The sequence below is a fragment of the Salmo trutta genome, chromosome 16 (assembly GCF_901001165.1).
Source record: "Salmo trutta chromosome 16, fSalTru1.1, whole genome shotgun sequence".
Taxonomy (NCBI): Eukaryota; Metazoa; Chordata; class Actinopteri; order Salmoniformes; family Salmonidae; genus Salmo; species Salmo trutta.
Window position 1 is genome coordinate 4,363,684 of NC_042972.1, and position 12,821 is coordinate 4,376,504.

Below are 12,821 nucleotides of genomic sequence, written 5' to 3' on the forward strand. Positions count from 1 at the left end.
CGGAACTGTTGTCGGTCGTTTTGTTGTTTTGTTTAAGTATATTCATTAAAAGTAGATATGAGCACTTCACTTCAAACGCTGCGCCTTGGTCCCCTTTAGACGACCCACGTTACAATTTCTTCCTAACAAAGACAGCCAACTTCGCCAAATGGGGGATGATTTAACAAAAGCGCATTTGCGAAAAAAGCACAATCGTTGCACGACTGTACCTAACCATAAACATCAGTGCCTTTCTTAAAATCAATACACAGAAGTATATATTTTTAAACCTGCATATTTAGCTAAAATAAATCCAGGTTAGCAGGCAATATTAACCAGGTGAAATTGTGTCACTTCTCTGGCGTTCATTGCACTCAGAGTCAGGGTAGAGTTTGGGCCGCCTGGCTCGTTGCGAACTAATTTGCCAGAATTGTACGTAATTATGACATAACATTGAAGGTTGTGCAATGTAACAGGAATATTTAGACTTAGGGATGCCACCAGTTAGATAAAATACGGAACGGTTCCGTATTTCACTGAAAGAATAAACGTTTTGTTTTCGAGATGATAGTTTCCGGATTCGACCATATTAATGACCTAAGGCTCGTATTCCTGTGTCTTTATTATATTATAATTAAGTCTATGATTTGATAGAGCAGTCTGACTGAGCGGTGGTAGGCACCAGCAGGCTCGTAAGCATTCATTCAAACAGCATTTTTGTGCGTTTTGCCAGCAGCTCTTAGCAATGCTTCAAGCATTGCGCTGTTTATGACTTCAAGCCTATCAACTCCCAAGATTAGGCTGGTGTAACAGATGCGCGGGGTGCGTGCTAATAGCGTTTCAAACGTCACTCGCTCTGAGACTTGGGAGTGGTTGTTCCCCTTGCTCTACATGGGTAACGCTGCTTTGAGGGTGGCTGTTGTCGATGTGTTCCTGGTTCGAGCCCAGGTAGGAGCGAGGAGAGGGACGGAAGCTATACTGTTACACTGGCAATACTAAAGTGCCTATAAGAACATCCAATGGTCAAAGGTATGTGAAATACAAATCGTATAGAGAGAAATAGTCGTATAATTCCTATAATAACTACAACCTAAAACCTCTTACCTGGGAATATTGAAGACTCATGTTAAAAGGAACCACCAGCTTTCATATGTTCCCATGTTCTGAGCAAGGCACTTAAACGTTAGCTTTCTTACATGGTGTCACGTCCTGACCAGCAGAGGGCGTAATTGTGTTAGTTTTGGTCAGGATGTGGCAGGGGGTTTGTGTGTGTTAAATGTTGTGTGGGTGATTGGGACTCCCAATTGAAGGCAGGTGTGTTGAGTTGCCTTTGATTGGGAGTCCTATATAGTAGTGTGTGTTTTTCTTTGGGGTTTGTGGGTAGTTGTTTTTGCACTGCGGTTAGTTAGCCTGTAAAACTGTTGCTGTCTTGTTTATTGTTTTTTCACTGTGGATGCTTTACTCTCTTTGAATTAAACTATGAGTATCCACATTCCCGCTGCGCCTTGGTCCATTCTTGAAGACTGCTGTTACACATGGCACATATTGCACTTTTACTTTCTTCTCCAACACTTTGTTTTTGCATTATTTAAACCAAATTGAACATGTTTCATTATTTATTTGAGGCTAAATTGATTTTATTGATGTATTATATTAAGTTAAAATAAGTGTTCATTCATTATTGTTGTAATTGTCATTATAAAAATTTAAAAAAAGGCTGATTAATCGGTATCGGCTTTTTTGGTCCTCCAATAATCGGAATCGGTATCGGCGTTGAAAAAGCATAATCGGTCGACCTCTAGTTCTGAGATTGCGTTGGTCGTTCAAAGTAAACAAAGCCATCAAGTTACCTAGTGGGTATCTGCATGAATGAAAAGACCAAGTTTTGTGGGCATGCCCCAGCTACCAAGCGGGGCAGTAGCTGCATTTGCTATGAATGCCAGGCTTTGTTTTTCACTATGAGCAGACGAATACACAGGAAGTCGAAACTTTCCCGATTCTACCAGTGAAATGAAAATTCTCCTCGTTCTAGCTTGTGGTTTGGATAATTGTTGATGTTAATGATCAAAAAGATAATGTTGCTAATATAGTAATGACTATATATCGTTGCAGAAATTCCCTTTTAAGGAATGTGTGTGTTGCCTAGACGAACTTGGAGGCACAACAGGTCGGTTGTTTGTATGCTGCCTGAACCCCTGTCTGTATCCCAAATGCCCCTCTCCGTTCCCTATATAGTGCACTCCTTTTGACCAGAGCCTCATGGACACTGGTCCAATGTAGTGCACTATAAAAGGGATTAGGGTGCCATTTGGGACGCAACAAACACTGACATCAATTCATAAATCAATGGCCTCTAACTCTTTAGGTTCGACTTTCCTTCCTTCCCTTGACATTTCCCTGGTGATCAAGTGGATTCGGCAAAATAGTCACTTGTACCCCGTAAATTCCTTTAATTCTCATCATTCCCATTCATCCGCTCTTTAGGTTCGACGTTCCTTCCCAACACCCCTTAACCAAGGTAAAAATGATTTTTTACCTATTTATAACTACTAAATAACTGTGTTTTGAGCAAAATATTATGATATATCTGTAACATTTCTCTACTTGTAGGTCATTGATCTGTACAATATTGATTATTTCCACTTTGTTCAACTAGTTTTGTCAAAAAAGTTTAATCCACCTGTTTGGAAAAACACATTTTTTTGAAGTCATCAGAATACCTAGTCTAACTTTTTTTGAGTGTTCATTCTGTTTTTAAAGCAAGAACTTGACATTAAATGGAATAAAAGTTTATGACGATTTGTCACTTTTGCTACTGTAGTGACCACATGTTACGGAAACATGCAGTTATGATGGTTGACATGTTACTTATTACACACGAAGCACTGAAACCATTAAAATATCCATGCAGTCTACTGTGCACATGATGGTAGAATCTGTTTTTTCTCAACAACAAAAAACCCCTCTATAGATCTATCCAGGTCTCGAATAGATTGTTTGCCAACAATTGCTCAACAACAACAACAACACACACCCAGAATAAAACCTCACACTCTCTGAGTCGGTGAGCTATAACTTTTTCCTCTTTATTTGTTCAGCCTGGTTATCTTTCCTTTGGTCTTCGTGACTCCGTCCCCCTCCCTTTTACCCCCTGTGCTCTGGGTAGCGTGAGTTTACAATGGTGTGTGAAACACCGCTGCTGTGTTGGTTACGGTTACCTCGTGGCTTCTGTCCAACCGGAGGCGTTAGGAGATCACATCGCGCGCATGACCCACCGGCAGCGCAGTTCCTATCCAGCGCGAGCCTGGTACGAGATATCTACCGCAGTCGGATAAACCGGAATCTTCCTTTATATAGACGGAGACAAAACAAAAAAACAACCACATTCAACTAACGGCGGTAAAAAACATCCAGAACTTTCTTTTTTCTTCTTCTCTCCTCCTCTTGTTAGAATCTAAAGCCACTGAGCGGTTCACCATATAACCTACAGTGTGTCGGTGAGTATTTATGCTTATATCTTTCATCCACTAGACGAAGGGGGAAGGCTGGGGTCGATACGAATCATGATTTTTTTATCATCACTTGTAAGAGTTGAATGATGTGTCGTTTTTGCGCTCGTTACTTTGTCACACGTAAATTCAATTGTGTCATGCTGTTCCTAATTGGAGAGAAGATTGTTGCATTGGGGGACCTCATGATTGACGACACTGCTCTATTTTATCATTTGAATGTCCTTTATTATAAACTATATTCAAATCTACCAGTCCAGTGTTTTACTTGCTATATTGTATTTAATTTGTCACCATGGCCTTTTGCCTTTACCTCCCTTATCTCACCTCATTTGCTCACATTGTATATAGACTTATTTTTCTACTGTATTATTGACTGTATGTTTGTTTTACTCCATGTGTAACTCTGTGTTGTTGTATGTTGTCGAACTGCTTTGCTTTATTCTTGGCCAGGTCGCAATTGTAAATTAGAACTTGTTCTCAAATTGCCTACCTGGTTAAATAAAGGTGAAATAAAAAATAAAAAAATATCATACACATTTTGTAACAGGGCTTAAGTTGAGGTTCTTGTAGGTTGTGGAGACCCCCGTGTAACTGCATGTCAGACAAATCTCTAGTGTAATTTCCTGTGATTGTAGTCGAAGACTCCCAGTCACCCAGTGTCATCCTAAAGTGGTGGAACTCTACTCTACTCTACTCTACTCTACTCTACTCTACTCTACTCTACTCTACTCTACTCTAACTACTCTACTCTACTCTACTCTACTGGACTCTACTCTACTCTACTCTACTCTACTCTAACTCTACTCTACTCTACTCTACTCTACTCTACTCTACTCTACTCTACTATACTCTAACTACTCTACTCTAACTCTACTCTACTCTACTCTACTCTACTCTACTCTACTCTACTCTACTCTAACTCTACTCTACTCTACTCTACTCTACTCTACTCTACTCTACTCTACTCTAACTACTCTACACTACTCTACTCTACTCTACTGTACTCTACTCTACTCTACTCTACTCTACTCTACTCTAACTCTACTGTACTCTACTCTACTCTACTCTACTCTACTCTACTCTACTCTAACTCTACTCTACTCTAACTCTACTCTACTGTACTCTACTCTACTCTACTCTAACTCTACTCTACTCTACTCTACTCTACTCTAACTCTACTCTACACTACTCTAACTCTACTCTAACTCTACTCTACTCTACTCTATTATACTCTACTCTACTCTAACTCTACTCTACTCTACTGTACTCTACTCTACTCTACTCTACTCTACTCTAACTCTACTCTACTGTACTCTACTCTACTCTACTCTACTCTACTCTACTCTATTATACTCTACTATACTCTACTCTACTCTACTCTAACTCTACTCTACTCTACTCTACTCTACTCTACTCTACTCTACTCTACTCTACTCTACTCTACTCTAACTCTACTCTACTCTACTCTACTCTACTCTACTCTACTCTACTCTACTCTACTCTAACTCTACTCTACCTACATCTACTCTACTCTACCTACTAAACTCTACTCTAACTCTACTCTACTCTACTCTACTCTACTCTAACTCTACTCTACCTACTCTACTCTACTCTACTCTACTCTACTCTACTCTACTCTACTCTACTCTACTCTACTCTAACTTACTCTACTCTAACTCTACTCTACTCTACTCTACTCTAACTTTACTATAACTCTACTCTACTCTACTCTACTCTAACTCTAACTCTACTCTACTCTACTCTACTCTACTCTAACTCTAACTCTACTCTACTCTACTCTACTCTACTCTACTCTACTCTACTCTACTCTACTCTACTCTACTCTACTCTACTCTAACTCTACTCTACTCTACTCTACTCTACTCTAACTCTACTCTACTCTAACTCTACTCTACTCTACTCTAACTCTACTCTACTCTACTCTACTCTACTCTAACTTTACTATAACTCTACTCTACTCTACTCTACTCTACTCTAACTCTACTCTACTCTACTCTACTCTACTCTAACTCTACTCTACTCTACTCTAACTCTACTCTACTCTACTCTAACTCTACTCTACTCTACTCTACTCTACTCTACTCTACTCTAACTCTAACTCTACTCTACTCTACTCTACTCTACTCTACTCTACTCTACTCTAACTCTACTCTACTCTACTCTACTCTACTCTACTCTACTCTAACTCTACTCTAACTCTACTCTACGCTACTCTACTCTACTCTAACTCTACTCTACTCTAACCTACTCTACTCTACTCTAACTCTACTCTACTCTACTCTACTCTACTCTACTCTACTCTACTCTACTCTACTCTAACTCTACTCTACTCTACTCTACTCTACTCTACTCTAACTCTACTCTACTCTACTCTACTCTACTCTAACTCTACTCTACTCTACTCTACTCTACTCTACTCTACCTACTAACTCTACTAGAACTCTACTCTACTCTAACTCTACTCTAACTCTAACTCTACTCTAACTCTACTCTACTCTACTCTACTCTACTCTACTCTAACTCTACTCTAACTCTACTCTACTCTACTCTACTCTACTCTACTCTAACTCATCTAACTCTACTCTAACTCTACTCTACTCTACTCTACTCTACTCTACTCTAACTCTACTCTACTCTACTCTAACTCTACTCTACTCTACTCTACTCTACTCTACTCTACTCTACTCTACTCTAACTCTACTCTACTCTACTCTACTCTACTCTACTCTACCTACTCTACTTACTACTCTACTCCCCTAACTCTACTCTACTCTAACTCTACTCTACTCTACTCTACTCTAACTCTACTCTACTCTACTCTACTCTACTCTACTCTACTCTACTCTACTCTACTCTACTCTACTCTACTCTACTCTACTCTAACTCTACTCTACTCTACTCTACTCTACTCTACTCTACTCTACTCTACTCTAACCTCCTACTCTATACTCTACTCTACTCTAGTCTACTCTAACTCTACTCTAACTCTACTCTACTCTACTCTACTCTACTCTAACTCTACTCTATTCTAACTCTACTCTACTCTACTCTACTCCACTATAACTCTACTCTACTCTACTCTACTCTAACTCTACTCTAACTCTACTCTACTCTACTCTACTCTACTCTACTCTACTCTACTCTAACTCTACTCTAACTCTACTCTAACTCTACTCTACTGTACTCTACTCTACTCTACTCTACTCTACTCTACTCTACTGTACTATAACTCTACTCTACTCTACTCTACTCTACTCTACTCTACCCTACTCTACTCTACTCTACTCTACTCTACTCTACTCTACTCTACTCTACTCCACTCTCCTTTACTCTACTCTACTCTGCTCTACTCTACTCTAACTCTACTCTACTCTAACTCTGCTCTACTCTACTCTAACTCTACTCTACTCTACTGTACTCTACTCTACTCTACTCTACTCTACTCTACTCTACTCTACTATAACTCTACTCTACTCTACTCTACTCTACTCTACTCTAACTCTACTCTAACTACTCTACTCTACTCTACCTACTGGGTACTCTCTACTCTACTCTACTCTACTCTAACTCTACTCTACTCTACTCTACCTACTCTACTCTACTCTACTATCTCTAACTACTCTACTCCGAACGCTACTCTACTCTACTCTACTCTACTCTACTCTACTCTACTCTAACTCTACTCTACTCTACTCTACTCTACTCTACTCTACTCTAACTACTCTACACTACTCTACTCTACTCTACTCTACTGTACTCTACTCTACTCTACTCTACTCTACTCTACTCTACTCTACTCTACTCTAACTCTACTGTACTCTACTCTACTCTACTCTACTCTACTCTACTCTAACTCTACTCTACTCTACTCTACTCTACTGTACTCTAACTACTACTGTACTCTAACTACTACTGTACTCTAACTACTACTGTACTCTAACTCTACTGTACTCTACTCTAACTCCTACTCTACTCTACTCTCCTCTATTATACCTACTCTCTCTAACTCACTCTACTCTACTGTACTCTACTCTACTCTACTCTACTCTACTCTAACTCTACTCTACTGTACTCTACTCTACTCTACTCTACTCTACTCTACTCTATTATACTCTACTATACTCTACTCTACTCTACTCTAACTCTACTCTACTCTACTCTACTCTAACTCTACTCTACTCTACTCTACTCTACTCTACTCTACTCTAACTCTACTCTACTCTAACTCTACTCTACTCTACTCTACTCTACTCTACTCTACTCTAACTCTACTCTAACTACTCTACTCTACTCTACTCTAACTCTACTCTACTCTACTCTAACTCTACTCTACTCTACTCTACTCTACTCTACTCTACTCTACTCTACTCTAACTCTACTCTACTCTACTCTACTACTCTACTCTACTCTACTCTACTCTACTCTACTCTACTCTACTCTACTCTACTCTACTCTACTCTACTCTAACTCTACTCTAACTCTACTCTACTCTACTCTACTCTACTCTACTCTACTCTACTCTACTCTAACTACTCTACTCTAACTCTACTCTACTCTACTCTACTCTACTCTAACTCTACTCTACTCTACTCTACTCTACTCTACTATACTCTACTCTACTCTAACTCTACTCTACTCTAACCTACTCTAACTCTACTCTACTCTACTTCTACTCTACTCTCTAACTTTACTATACTCTACTCTACTCTACTCTACTCTACTCTAACTCTACTCTACTCTACTCTACTCTACTCTAACTCTACTCTACTCTACTCTAACTCTACTCTAACTCTACTCTACTCTACTCTAACTCTACTCTACTCTACTCTACTCTACTCTAACTCTAACTCTACTCTACTCTACTCTACTCTACTCTACTCTACTCTACTCTACTCTACTCTACTGTACTCTACTCTACTCTAACTCTACTCTACTCTACTCTACTCTACTCTACTCTACTCTACTCTAACTCTAACTCTACTCTACTCTAACTCTACTCTACTCTACTCTACTCTACTCTACTCTAACTCTACTCTACTCTACTCTACTCTACTCTAACTCTACTCTACTCTACTGTACTCTAACTACTACTCTACTCTACTCTAACTCTACTCTACTCTACTCTACTCTACTCTACTCTAGTCTACTCTAACTCTACTCTAACTCTACTCTACTCTACTCTACTCTACCTCTAACTCTAACTCTATTTCTAACTCTACTCTACTCTACTCTACTCCACTATAACTCTACTCTACTCTACTCTACTCTAACTCTACTCTAACTCTACTCTACTCTACTCTAACTCTACTCTACTCTACTCTACTCTAACTCTACTCTACTCTACTCTAACTCTACTCTACTGTACTCTACTCTACTCTACTCTACTCTACTCTACTCTACTGTACTATACTCTACTCTACTCTACTCTACTCTACTCTACTCTACTCTACCCTACTCTACTCTACTCTACTCTACTCTACTCCACTCTCCTTTAACTCTACTCTACTCTGCTCTACTCTACTCTAACTCTACTCTACTCTAACTCTGCTCTACTCTACTCTAACTCTACTCTACTCTACTGTACTCTACTCTACTCTACTCTACTCTACTCTACTCTACTCTACTATAACTCTACTCTACTCTACTCTACTCTACTCTACTCTACTCTACTCTACTCTACTCTAACTACTCTACTCTACTCTACTCTACTGGACTCTACTCTACTCTACTCTACTCTACTCTAACTCTACTCTACTCTACTCTACTCTACTCTACTCTACTCTACTCTACTATACTCTAACTACTCTACTCTAACTCTACTCTACTCTACTCTACTCTACTCTACTCTACTCTACTCTAACTCTACTCTACTCTACTCTACTCTACTCTACTCTACTCTACTCTACTCTAACTACTCTACACTACTCTACTCTACTCTACTCTACTGTACTCTACTCTACTCTACTCTACTCTACTCTACTCTACTCTAACTCTACTGTACTCTACTCTACTCTACTCAACTCTACTCTACTCTACTCTAACTCTACTCTACTCTAACTCTACTCTACTGTACTCTACTCTACTCTACTCTACTCTAACTCTACTCTACTCTACTCTACTCTACTCTAACTCTACTCTACACTACTCTAACTCTACTCTAACTCTACTCTACTCTACTCTATTATACTCTACTCTACTCTAACTCTACTCTACTCTACTGTACTCTACTCTACTCTACTCTACTCTAACTCTACTCTACTGTACTCTACTCTACTCTACTCTACTCTACTCTACTCTATTATACTCTACTATACTCTACTCTACTCTACTCTAACTCTACTCTACTCTACTCTACTCTAACTCTACTCTACTCTACTCTACTCTACTCTACTCTACTCTAACTCTACTCTACTCTAACTCTACTCTACTCTACTCTACTCTACTCTACTCTACTCTACTCTAACTCTACTCTAACTACTCTACTCTACTCTACTCTAACTCTACTCTACTCTACTCTAACTCTACTCTACTCTACTCTACTCTACTCTACTCTAACTCTACTCTACTCTAACTCTACTCTACTCTACTCTACTCTACTCTACTCTACTCTAACTTTACTATAACTCTACTCTACTCTACTCTACTCTACTCTAACTTTACTATAACTCTACTCTACTCTACTCTACTCTACTCTAACTCTACTCTACTCTACTCTACTCTACTCTACTCTACTCTACTCTACTCTAACTCTACTCTACTCTACTCTACTCTACTCTAACTCTACTCTACTCTACTCTACTCTACTCTAACTCTACTCTACTCTACTCTACTCTACTCTAACTTTACTATAACTCTACTCTACTCTACTCTACTCTACTCTACTCTAACTCTACTCTACTCTACTCTACTCTACTCTACTCTAACTCTACTCTACTCTACTCTAACTCTACTCTACTCTACTCTACTCTACTCTAACTCTACTCTACTCTACTCTACTCTACTCTACTCTAACTCTACTCTACTCTACTCTACTCTACTCTACTCTACTCTACTCTACTCTAACTCTACTCTACTCTACTCTACTGTACTCTACTCTACTCTAACTCTACTCTAACTCTACTCTACTCTACTCTACTCTACTCTACTCTAACTCTAACTCTACTCTACTCTAACTCTACTCTACTCTACTCTACTCTACTCTACTCTACTCTACTCTACTCTACTCTACTCTACTCTACTCTACTCTACTCTACTCTAACTCTACTCTACTCTACTCTACTCTACTCTACTCTACTCTACTCTACTCTACTCTAACTCTACTCTACTCTAACTCTACTCTACTCTACTCTACTCTAACTCTACTCTACTCTAACTTTACTATAACTCTACTCTACTCTAACTCTACTCTAACTCTACTCTACTCTACTCTACTCTACTCTACTCTACTCTACTCTACTCTACTCTAACTCTACTCTACTCTAACTCTACTCTACTCTACTCTACTCTACTCTACTCTACTCTAACTCTAACTCTACTCTACTCTACTCTACTCTACTCTACTCTACTCTACTCTACTCTACTCTACTCTACTCTACTCTACTATAACTCTACTCTACTCTACTCTACTCTACTCTACTCTACTCTACTCTAACTCTACTCTACTCTAACTCTACTCTACTCTAACTCTACTCTACTCTACTCTAACTCTACTCTACTCTAACTCTACTCTACTCTAACTCTACTCTACCTACTCTAACTCTACTCTACTCTACTCTACTCTACTCTACTCTACTCTACTCTAACTCTACTCTACTCTACTCTACTCTACTCTACTCTACTCTACTCTACTCTAACTCTACTCTACTCTACTCTACTCTACTCTACTCTAACTCTACTCTAACTCTACTCTACTCTACTCTACTCTAACTCTACTCTATTCTAACTCTACTCTACTCTACTCTACTCCACTATAACTCTACTCTACTCTACTCTACTCTAACTCTACTCTAACTCTACTCTACTCTACTCTACTCTACTCTACTCTACTCTACTCTACTCTACTCTACTCTACTCTACTCTACTCTACTACTGTACTCTACTCTACTCTACTCTACTCTACTCTACTGTACTATAACTCTACTCTACTCTACTCTACTCTACTCTACTCTACCCTACTCTACTCTACTCTACTCTACTCTACTCTACTCTACTCCACTCTCCTTTAACTCTACTCTACTCTGCTCTACTCTACTCTAACTCTACTCTACTCTAACTCTGCTCTACTCTACTCTAACTCTACTCTACTCTACTGTACTCTACTCTACTCTACTCTACTCTACTCTACTCTACTCTACTATAACTCTACTCTACTCTACTCTACTCTACCCTACTCTACTCTACTCTACTCTACTCTACTCTACTCTACTCTACTCTACTCTACTCTAACTCTACTCTACTCTACTCTACTCTACTCTACTCTACTCTACTCTAACTCTACTCTACTCTACTCTACTCTAGTCTACTCTAACTCTACTCTAACTCTACTCTACTCTACTCTACTCTACTCTAACTCTACTCTATTCTAACTCTACTCTACTCTACTCTACTCCACTATAACTCTACTCTACTCTACTCTACTCTAACTCTACTCTAACTCTACTCTACTCTACTCTACTCTACTCTACTCTACTCTACTCTACTCTAACTCTACTCTACTCTACTCTAACTCTACTCTACTGTACTCTACTCTACTCTACTCTACTCTACTCTACTCTACTCTACTGTACTATAACTCTACTCTACTCTACTCTACTCTACTCTACCCTACTCTACTCTACTCTACTCTACTCTACTCTACTCCACTCTCCTTTAACTCTACTCTACTCTGCTCTACTCTACTCTAACTCTACTCTACTCTAACTCTGCTCTACTCTACTCTAACTCTACTCTACTCTACTGTACTCTACTCTACTCTACTCTACTCTACTCTACTATAACTCTACTCTACTCTACTCTACTCTACCCTACTCTACTCTACTCTACTCTACTCTACTCTACTCTACTCTACTCTACTCTACTCTACTCTACTCTACTCTAACTCTACTCTACTCTACTCTACTCTACTCCACTCTCCTTTAACTCTACTTAACTCTACTCTAACTCTACTCTAACTCTACTCTACTCTACTCTACTCTACTCTACTCTACTCTGCTCTGCTCTACTCCACTCTCCTTTAACTCTACTCTAACTCTACTCTAACTCTACTCTACTCTACTCTACTCTGCTCTACTCCACTCTCCTTTAACTCTA

General features: G+C 39.1%; 1 protein-coding gene across 1 annotated transcript in view; it reads left to right on the forward strand.

The window, feature by feature from the left end:
- Positions 1–3,062: 3,062 nt before the first annotated feature.
- slc6a11b (solute carrier family 6 member 11b) overlaps positions 3,063–12,821 on the forward strand; it is an 85,279-nt gene continuing 75,520 nt past the window's right edge. The window contains exon 1 of the mRNA XM_029692810.1: positions 3,063–3,476. The gene's annotated coding sequence lies outside the window, so the exon portion shown is untranslated. The remainder of the gene's footprint in view (positions 3,477–12,821) is intronic.